At 54.0% G+C, this 10,270-nt stretch overlaps 1 long non-coding RNA gene across 1 annotated transcript; it reads right to left on the reverse strand.

Moving 5' to 3' along the window:
* Nucleotides 1-3,028: 3,028 nt before the first annotated feature.
* Nucleotides 3,029-3,935, reverse strand: LOC135190910 (uncharacterized). Its single transcript, XR_010308673.1, has 2 exons — nucleotides 3,735-3,935; nucleotides 3,029-3,124 (listed from the first exon to the last, which is right to left on the reverse strand). It is a non-coding gene; the product is annotated as an uncharacterized LOC135190910 (long non-coding RNA).
* Nucleotides 3,936-10,270: the final 6,335 nt, after the last annotated feature.

Raw genomic sequence — 10,270 nt, forward strand, 5'->3', positions numbered from 1 at the left:
TCTCCTCTCCTTTCCTTTCTCTCTCCTCTCCACTTTTATTTTCCCTCCTCTTGATGTTTGTTTTTTTCATCCTCTCCCTGTTGTATCTTCTCCTAATTTACTTTTTCTCCTTTCTTCTTTATACTCATCTTTTTTCCTCCTGTCTTCTTTTCTCCTTCATCTTTTTTCTTTTCTTTATCCTACTCATCTATTTTTTTCTCCTCTCCCTTTTCTCCATCTTTTTCTCATCTTCCTTTTTCTCTTCTCCATTCTTTCTCTCCTCTTATTTTTTCCTCCTCTTTTTTCCTATCATCTCTTTTTTTCCTCCTAATCTCTCACCTTGTTCTTCTTTTCTCCTCTCTCCTTTTCTTTCTCTCCTCTTCTTATTTTTAGTTCTCCTTTTTTCTCCCCTCCTCTACCATGTTTTTCATATGCCTACTGTTCTAGTATTTCTAAATGCTTGTCTAACTACTTTTTGTGCTGGCCAAGAGTGTCCAGACCCTGATAAAAGCAGGTTTCTGGTGTCACACAATCAGTTGGCTTCTTTTGCTGTGCTTTCACTGGGCAGGGATGTGCAGCCCCTGTGGAGCTGTCTGGTTAGCACAGCCAGGACAGCTGGGTCACCACCGCTCACCTCTGTGGCAGTGCAAAGAGCAGAAGGAAGTTCTAAACCAACACAGATGTTCTGTGGACTTTCTGCCCTGCTCCTGATGGTGGTAGCAGTGAGGCACTGTGCTAGGGCTTGGTGGCTATCTCCCTGTGCCCAGTAAGCCCCTGGGTCTGGCTGCTGGTGGAGCAGTTGTATTTTCACTGCGGATGCCTCAGTCCGAGTTGTAGCAGCTTGTGGCACTGTGTGGGTTCAGATGGTGTCTGCAATGCAAGAGCATCACTTGGACATCACCTGGAGTACTGTGTCCAGCTCTGGAACCCTCAACACAAGAGAGACATGGACCTGATGGAGTGGGTCCAGAGGAGGCTGCAAACATGGTCAGAGGGCTGGAGCTGTTATGAGGACAGGCTGAAAGAATTGAAGGTGTTCAGCCTGGAGAAGAGAAGGCTTCAGGGAGACCTTAGAGCTACATTTCAGTATCCGAGGTGGGCCCACAGGAAAGTTGAGGAAGGAGTGTTCAGAAGGGCCTGTGGGGCTAGGACAAGCAGCAATGGCTTTAAACTAGAGCAGGGGAGGTTTAGGGTGGACAGCAGGAGGAGGTTCTGCACAATGTGGGTGGTGAAATACTGCAACAGGTTGCTCTGGGATGTGGCTGAAGCCTCATCCCCAAGATACTGCATTGGCTTTTAGTGACTTTAGACATTCAAGATGAGACCTGGCATGGCCCTGGGCAGCCTGCTCTAGTTGGAGGTGTCCCTGCTGCCTGCACAGGTATTGGCCAAGACGCCCTTTGAGGGTCCCTCCCAACCCAATGAAATTTGCTGGCTGTACCACTTACTGTGCTGCCAGACATGAGCTCTACTTCCACCTGCTTCCGTGCACCCTGACTCCACATGGGACCTGCTGCCCTAAGCTTTTTCCCCTTAGAAGAGAATTTCTGTACCCTCTCTCATGAGTTTACCATGAATGAAAACATGAATGATCTTGTGAATAGGCAATGTGGTGTCTCATGCTATGTTTTTAGCACTCTGCATCAGGGATTAGATGCGCAACTCCTGTTGCCATAGCTTTCATCCCTCTGAGACTTCAGCGTGTCACACCAGCTGAATGAGGTACACAACCAAAGCAGAGGAGGGGGGAAAGAGAAGGGTATGCAACAAAGCAGGGAGCCACAGGCAAGGCAGGGATCCTTTCTTTTAATTTCAGCCTCATGATTCAACATTTATGATGTCAAGAATGTTAAGCTGTAAACAGCCAGCTAACAAAAGCCACACGTGGGAGGGAGTTAAATCTGGGCTCAGGATGACTGGCATGCCTTACTGCCACCAATCAAGCCTGCTCCAAAGACCTGCAACTTCATTATGCACCCTCATTAGCACTGACAGCCCTCCCAGAGGAGATGCCAGTACTAGGACAGACCAACAGCCCCATTAAACCTCTTGTGCAGTGGCCAGAGCCTGGCTCTGGGTAGCAAAAGAAGGAAATTGCTCCTGATTGACAACAACAGCCCCAAGTGCACACTGCTGAAAGAGCGGACAACGAATGGGAAGGTGTCTGCAGGAGTTCACAGAATCAAGCAGGTTGGAGGAGAGCTCCAAGCTCAGCCAGTCCAACCTAGCACCCAGCCCTGTCCAATCACCAGACCATGGCACTAAGTGCCTCATCCAGGCTTGGCATCATCACTTCCAGGCACGGCAACTCCACCTCCTCCACCAGAAGAGCCCAACCCCACCTGGCTACAGCCTCCCTGCAGGCAGCTGCAGACAGCAATGAGCTCTACCCTGAGCCTCCTCTGCTGCAGGCTGCACCCCCCCAGCTCCCTCAGCCTCTCCTCACAGGGCTGTGCTCCAGGCCCCTCCCCAGCCTTGCTGCCCTTCTCCAAACACCTTCCAGCACCTCAACATCTCTCTGCAATTCAGGAGCCCAGAACTGGACACAGCACTGCAGGAGTGGCCTGAGCAGTGCTGAGCACAGGAGCACAAGAACCTCCCTTGTCCTGCTGCCCACACTGCTCCTGAGCCAGCTGAGGATGCCATTGGCTCTGCTGCCCACCTGGGCACTGCTGCCTCCTCTTCAGCTCCTCTCTGCCAGCACCCCCAGCTCCCTCTCTGCCTGGCTGCTCTCAGCCACTCTGGCCCCAGCCTGTAGTGCTGCTTGGGGTTGTTGTGGCCAAAGTGCAGAACTCTGCACTTGGCCTTGTTCAGTCTCATCCCATTGGCCTTTGCCCACCCATCCAGCCTGGCCAGGTCCCTCTGCAGGGCTCTCCTATCCTCCAACAGTTTGGTTTGTTTTCCTCTATGGAAGGTAAAAGGGAAATAGTTTGGTTCCAGACAAGGAGGCTTCCTTGGGAACCTTACAGATGAGTAACAAATTGTTCTCCTGACAGTGTTTGTGAGATGTACCAATCCACACTCGGGCAGTTAAGTAAACAAACAGCTGTTCAGTGCTGGTGGCTTTAGTTTTTTTGTTGCTTGGAACGAGGAGTCATCCACAGAAGAAAAGGCAATAAAACCAAAGGAGCGTGGTGGGGGAAACCTGGAGGAAAGAATCCCAGTAACTGGCTAGATGGAAGGGTTTGTTTTCCCTCTCACAGCAGCTTCATTTCCAGAGAGCAGCAAGGAGAAACTGCAGCACGTGTGTATTTGCACCTCGTCCTCACCTCAGCTGCCCTCCCAGCCCCTCTCCTGCCCAAAGCAACTGCAGCAAAAAGAAGTGATAATGGAGCTACGATTAACCATCCCTGAGCGATAGCTTGAGCTACAAGCCGGGGGGGGGGGGAACAGCAACGAAGGAGAGAAGCTTCCCCCTCCCTCCCTTCCAAGTCATACATCTTCCAAGTTCAAATCAATTCCTTGGGTTTCCAACTAGACAAACAAAAAGGCTTCAGCGGTCTGCTAGCGAGACAGCAAAACACTTCTGGTGAGCTCTTCCTGGTGTAAACTGGACGTGCAGGGAAGAAATCTGGAGCGGGGTTAGGAAAAGATTAAAAGGAAGCAAAGAAACAAAACAAAGAAGGAAACTACGCATTTAAAAGCTGCCTTAAGGGTCTCCCTCTGGCCTCTCCTGCAGGCAAGGCAGCTGCGTGAGGCTGTTGCTGGGCAAGGCGCAAAGCTACCTGTGAAACAGAAAGTGTCTGTGTACTTACCTGGCTCCTGCTGGTGAGGCTCTTCCTCAGATCAGAAGCACCCCAAAAAAAATCTTCTGGCAGGTAGGAGGTCAGAAACACGAGTGGGAGAAGAGAGCAGGCAGCTGCACCTCTGCCAAGGTGCTCACTCTTCCAGAGAGGAGAGAAGAGGCAGCAGCTGGGTGAGGATCACCTGTTCCTCGTCGAAGTAACGAAGCAGCTGATTTGGACTGAGCAGGGCAGCACTGCTCCCCACCCAAAGAATCCCCTTGCAGGTAGGACATCAGAAACACGAGTGGGAGAAGAGAGCAGGCACCTACACCTCTGCCAAGGTGCTCACTGTTCCGGAGAGAAGAGGCAGCAGCTGGGTGGGGATCACCTGTTCCTCGTCGAAGTAACGAAGCAGCTGATTTGGACTGAGCAGGGCAGCACCGCTCCCTACCCCAAAGAATCCCCTTGCAGGTAGGACATCAGAAACACGAGTGGGAGAAGAGAGCAGGCAGCTACACCTCTGACAAGGTGCTCACTGTTCTGGAGAGGAGCTTCCATGGGTGCTGTGAGAAGCAGCAGCAGCCGTGCGAGGATCACCTGCTCCTCATCAGTGATGAAGCAGCTGGTTGGGGACTGAGCAGGGCAGCACCGCTCCCCACCCAAAGAATCCCCTTGCAGGTAGGGCATCAGAAACGAGAGTGGGAGAAGAGAGCAGACACCTACACCTCTGCCAAGGTGCTCACTGTTCCGGAGAGGAGAGAAGAGGCAGCAGCTGGGTGAGGATCACCTGTTCCTCGTCAAAGTAACGAAGCAGCTGATTTGGACTGAGCAGGGCAGCACCGCTCCCTACCCCAAAGAATCCCCTTGCAGGTAGGACATCAGAAACACGAGTGGGAGAAGAGAGCAGGCAGCTACACCTCTGCCAAGGTGCTCACTGTTCTGGAGAGGAGCTTCCATGGGTGCTGTGAGAAGCAGCAGCAGCTGTGTGAGGATCACCTGCTCCTCGTTGAAGTAATGAAGCAGCTGATGTAGGACTGAGCAGGGCAGCACCGCTCCCCACCCAAAGAATCCCCTTGCAGGTAGGACCTCAGAAACACGAGTGGGAGAAGAGAGCAGGCAGCTACACCTCTGCCAAGATACTCTTCCAGAGAGGAACTTCCATGGGTGCTGTGAGAAGCAGCAGCAGCTGTGCGAGGATCACCTGCTCCTCGTTGAAGTAACGAAGCAGCTGAGTTAGGACGGAGCAGGGCAGCACCGCTCCCCGCCCAGAGGAATCCCCTTGCAGGGAGGTGTTGTGGAGGCAGGGAATTAACGCGGCCCAGCCGGGAGTATACATGAAAACAGAATTGTTTCCTTTCGCCCCAAAACCACGCAGAGGAATCAGTTTCGTTTTGATTAGCAGATTCAGTTTGAGAAGCGCTGTTAGGCAGGCTGAGCCAAAAGCTCACTCAAAGGTCTTTTCCAACCTGTGATGGAAAGGTTTTCTTCTTCTCCCGGCTGAGCCAGGCTGGCTGAGAGACAGGGCGGCCCAGAGCCTTCTCCCCTCGCCCCCTCCCAAAAGGCAGCCGAGGCTCGTTCAGGGCAATCAGGCCGCACAAAGGAGGGGCTCATGGCGGTCCTGGCCCTCAGGTGCGTGTCCTCCGGAGCACCAGGGGGCTCCTTCTGCAGGGACTGCCCAGGCGGGGGAGAACTCTAAGGCAGGCAGCACCCCGATGTTTGAACCCAGAGCCCAGTTAGCACTGCCTGGGCACGAAGAGCACAGCCAATGGCAGCCCCATCCCCCCCGCGGGCACTGCAGGGCGCCCCTGGTGCCGGGAGGGCCTTTGCTGCCCGTGTGGGCATCTGCACAGGCACCCCTGGTGCCGGGAGGGCCTTTGCTGCCCGTGTGGGCATCTGCACAGGCGCCTCTGGTGCCGGGAGGGCCTTTGCTGCCCGTGTGGGCATCTGCACAGGCGCCTCTGGTGCCGGGAGGGCCTTTGCTGCCCGTGTGGGCATCTGCACAGGCGCCCCTGGTGCCGGGAGGGCCTTTGCTGCCCGTGTGGGCATCTGCACAGGCGCCCCTGGTGCCGGGAGGGCCTTTGCTGCCCGTGTGGGCATCTGCACAGGCGCCCCTGGTGCCGGGAGGGCCTTTGCTGCCCGTGTGGGCATCTGCACAGGCGCCCCTGGTGCCGGGAGGGCCTTTGCTGCCCGTGTGGGCATCTGCACAGGCGCCCCTGGTGCCGGGAGGGCCTTTGCTGCCCGTGTGGGCATCTGCACAGGCGCCCCTGGTGCCGGGAGGGCCTTTGCTGCCCGTGTGGGCATCTGCACAGGCGCCCCTGGTGCCGGGAGGGCCTTTGCTGCCCGTGTGGGCATCTGCACAGGCACCCCTGGTGCCGGGAGGGCCTTTGCTGCCCGTGTGGGCATCTGCACAGGCACCCCTGGTGCCGGGAGGGCCTTTGCTGCCCCGCCGGCGCCGCACGGGCACTCCCCGTGCCGGGGGGGGCCTTTGCTGCCTCCCCTCACGCCTGCAGGGCAGGGGGGAGCAGGTTTTTTGCGCCCTTTCTTCTCCGTTTAAACCACAGAGGGAGAGGAATTTGGGGGTATGCAGGGCTCCAGGACAGTAGGAGCTCAGAAACGAGAGTGGGAGAAGAGAGCAGGCAGCTACACCTCTGCCAAGGTGCTCACTCTTCCAGAGAGGAACTTCCATGGGCGCTGTGAGAAGCAGCAGCAGCCGTGCGAGGATCACCTGCTCCTCGTTGAAGTAACGAAGCAGCTGAGTTAGGACTGAGCAGGGCAGCACCGCTCCCCACCCCAAAGAATCCCCTTGCAGGTAGGACCTCAGAAACACGAGTGGGAGAAGAGAGCAGGCAGCTACACCTCTGACAAGATACTCACTCTTCCAGAGAGGAGCTTCCATGGGTGCTGTGAGAAGCAGCAGCAGCTGGGTGAGGATCACCTGCTCCTCGTTGAAGTAATGAAGCAGCTGAGTTAGGACTGAGCAGGGCAGCACCGCTCCCCACCCCAAAGAATCCCCTTGCAGGTAGGACCTCAGAAACGAGAGTGGGAGAAGAGAGCAGGCAGCTACACCTCTGCCAAGGTGCTCACCGCTCTGGAGAGGAGCTTCCCTGGGTGCTGTGAGAAGCAGCAGCAGCTGGGTGAGGATCACCTGTTCCTCGTCAAAGTAACGAAGCAGCTGAGTTAGGAGTGTGCCACTCTCCTGAGGAAGAGAGGTTCCATAAGAAGTTTTCTCCTGAAGTGAAGACTTGTGGAAGATCTAGGGAGCAACAGGTATGTTGAGGGGATAAAGCAATGGGATTTGTTTTTTTCCCTTGTGGGTTGGTGCTGAACTGTTGGTTGCTAAGGAAAGCTGAGCGCAATGGGTTTGGAATGCTGAGGTTCTCAGTTCTGCTGGAGGCTTTGCTCTTCTCCTGGTCAGGCTTTTATCAGTGCAATAAAGTGAGCTGTAAGGTACAGAGCAGTGGGTTCCAAGATGCTCTTCATATGTACTTTAGGCTGAGATTTGGGGTTTAGGCTTTTATCAAGGTAAAGAAAGTGAGCAATATAAGGTACAGAGCAGTGAGTTCCAAGGTGCTCTTTATGTGCACTTTGGACTGAGAGTTTGATGCTGGCTGCTTTTTAACTCAGCAATGTAGTGGTGTGTTTCTAGAGGCAGTAAAACCAATGCCTTAAACATGACTGTTTCCCTGGGGATGAGTGAGGAGGTACTGCAGAGTGGTCACTTTTCAGGTATAAAAATAACAAAGGTAAGGCAAAACTGGCACTGAAGTGCCTGAAGTTACTGGAGAAGCCCAAATCTGAATCTAAACTTAGATCATGCTTGAGTCTGTTCAGGACAGGTCATCATTTCCAGTGTTGCTGCCTGGGAAGCACCTGGGTTTGTGTCAATGGCTTTCTTATTTCATGTTAAGTAGGAAAAATGTGAAGAAAGGGTTGTTGGAGCACCACGTGCTGAGCAAGTGCTGCATCTCCATTGTCTCCTACTGCTGCCAGCAACAGGAGATGAGAGGGTGTGCAGTGTGACAAGGTCACTGGTGCTGGTGGGAGCCTTGTCAGCAGCACTTCAGAACGTTAAGGATTGCTGTGGTTCCTGCAATTCACACGGCAGCCTTGGCTCGAAGTGTTACTCTGGGCTATTAAACTGTGCACTGAAGCCTTGAAAGGGTTTTGAGCCTTGCAGAGGCTTGAGTGCTTCAGCTCCATCAATGCCTGGTGCAATGCCTCGGTAATACTCCAGCCTCAGGGTATGGGCACAAAGCAGGTGCAGCAGAGGCAAGAAGTGTTTCTAATGTCTTTCTTTTTTTGGACGGCAAGGTGAGGACAGCAGGCAGGAGAATGTGTAGCTTTTAAAGTAACTGGTCCAAAAACAGGCATCAGAGGAGCTCCTCACCAGCTCAGTGTGTTCCTTGTGTGTTTGTGTGGTTACTTGGGCCATAATCTCTGTGCCACTGGCTTGTGTGTAACCAGTGCCTACTACGGTGCTGTCTTTGGGCACCAGAAACCTAAGTGTGGTGCAGTCCAAACGTACCTGGATGTCAGCAGATGCCCTTGAATGGGTTTTCTTCTGAAACTAAAATCATGTCAGAAAAGAAAAAGCAAACTGGATCACAACTCTTGAAGGCTGCATCCTAACTTTGTGCCAAGGAGAGCTGTGCCATGGGCTCTGAAGTTTGCTTGGCAGTGAGCTTGTTTGTAACATGTTTGCACTGCTCTTTGAAATAAGATGCAAAACTGTCTGCAGTGAATGTGTAATGTTGGAGGGAAGCAGGCTGGGTGATGAAAGAGGAGAGAGATTGGCTGGAGCTCTGCAGATAGCCTTGGTGGAGGCCGCTTGCCTCTGACGTCTCACTGAGCCGCTTGGATATGGGAGCTGACAGAGCTGGGGGTAGGAGAGCACAAAGCCTGGGAAGCTAAAAGCTTGACAAACTGTTGCTGCAACAACTCAGCCTTGCACGAGAGCTTTGCCATAACGAAGCTTAGCAAGTGGGATTTGGAGGCTGCTGTGTTCCTACTACATCAGACTGGCAGGTGTTTGCTGCCAAGGCTTCGGGGAGTGCGAGTGACAGCAGGGCTCCCTCTCGTGCAGCAACTGCAGGGACCACACTACTGAGGAGCAGACTCAGAAAGCCAGGATTCAGACTGTCTGGAGCAGATGGAAAGTGCCTACAGTCCTTACCACCACCTAAGCCCTGGCTCCTGCACTTAACACTGACTTAACACTTGGAACAAGGCTGTCTGCACGATGCTTGCCATCTAAGCTCCTTTCCATGGCTCTTCATCAGGTTCCAAGCTGCTTTTCCTTCATGGTGTCTGCTATGTTCAGCACTTTTAATATAGGGAATCGTAGAATAGAATCATTGAATCAGGCAGGTTGGAAGAGAGCTCCAAGCTCAGCCAGCCCAACCTAGCACCCAGCCCTGCCCAACCAACCACACCATGGCACTAAGTGCCCCAGCCAGGCTTGGCCAAAACACCTCCAGCCATGGTGACGCCACCACCTCCCTGGGCAGCCCATTCCAATGCCAATCACTCTCTCTGACAACAACTTCCTCCTAACATCCATCCTGAACCTCCTCTGGCACAACTCGAGGCTGTGTCTCCTTGTTCTGTTGCTGCTTGCCTGGCAGAAGAGATTGACCCCACTTGGCTACAGCCTCCCTTAAGGTAGTTGTAGACAGCAATGAGCTCTGCCCTGAGCCTCCTCTGCTGCAGGCTGCCCCCCCCCAGCTCCCTCAGCCTCTCCTCACAGGGCTGTGCTCCAGGACCCTCCCCAGCCTTGCTGCCCTTCTCTCAACACCTTCCAGCACCTCAACATCTCTCTTGACTTGAGGAGCCCAGAACTGGACACAGCACTGCAGGTGTGGCCTGAGCAGCGCAGAGCACAGAGGCAAAAGAACCTCCCTTGTCCTGCTGCCCACACTGCTCCTGAGCCAGCCCAGGATGCCATTGGCTCTGCTGCCCACCTGGGCACACTGCTGCCTCCTCTGCAGCTCCTCTCTGCCAGCACCCCCAGCTCCCTCTCTGCCTGGCTGCTCTCAGCCACTCTGGCCCCAGCCTGTAGTGCTGCTTGGGGTTGCTGTGGCCAAAGTGCAGAACCCTGTTCTTGGCCTTGTTCAGTCTCATCCCATTGGCCTCTGCCCACCCATCCAGCCTGGCCAGGTCCCTCTGCAGGGCTCTGCTACCCTCCAACAGCTCCACAGCTGCTCCTAGCTTGGTGTCATCTGCAAACTTCCTGATGCTGGACTCAGTTTCCTGGTCCAGATCATCAATAAAGCAATCGAACAGGTCTGTGCCCAGCACTGATCCCTGGAGCACACCACTAGTGCCAGCTGCCAGCTGGTTGTGGCACCACTCACCACCACTCTCTAAGGGTTGTTCCCAGGGTCCCGGTGTGCTGCCAATTCCTGGTTAGAAACCTAGACTGAGGAGTTGAAGGGATTGAAACTGAAGCCTCACTGAAGATTTTAGAGCTGTTTCTTTTTGTTTGAATCTACTCAAGGCCTGTAAACATATCTGTTGCTGGAAAGGAGGAGTGTTTTGTCACATCAGTCTCAACAACCTCCCATGGT

Source organism: Pogoniulus pusillus, chromosome 37 (genome assembly GCF_015220805.1).
Source record: "Pogoniulus pusillus isolate bPogPus1 chromosome 37, bPogPus1.pri, whole genome shotgun sequence".
NCBI classification, from domain to species: Eukaryota; Metazoa; Chordata; class Aves; order Piciformes; family Lybiidae; genus Pogoniulus; species Pogoniulus pusillus.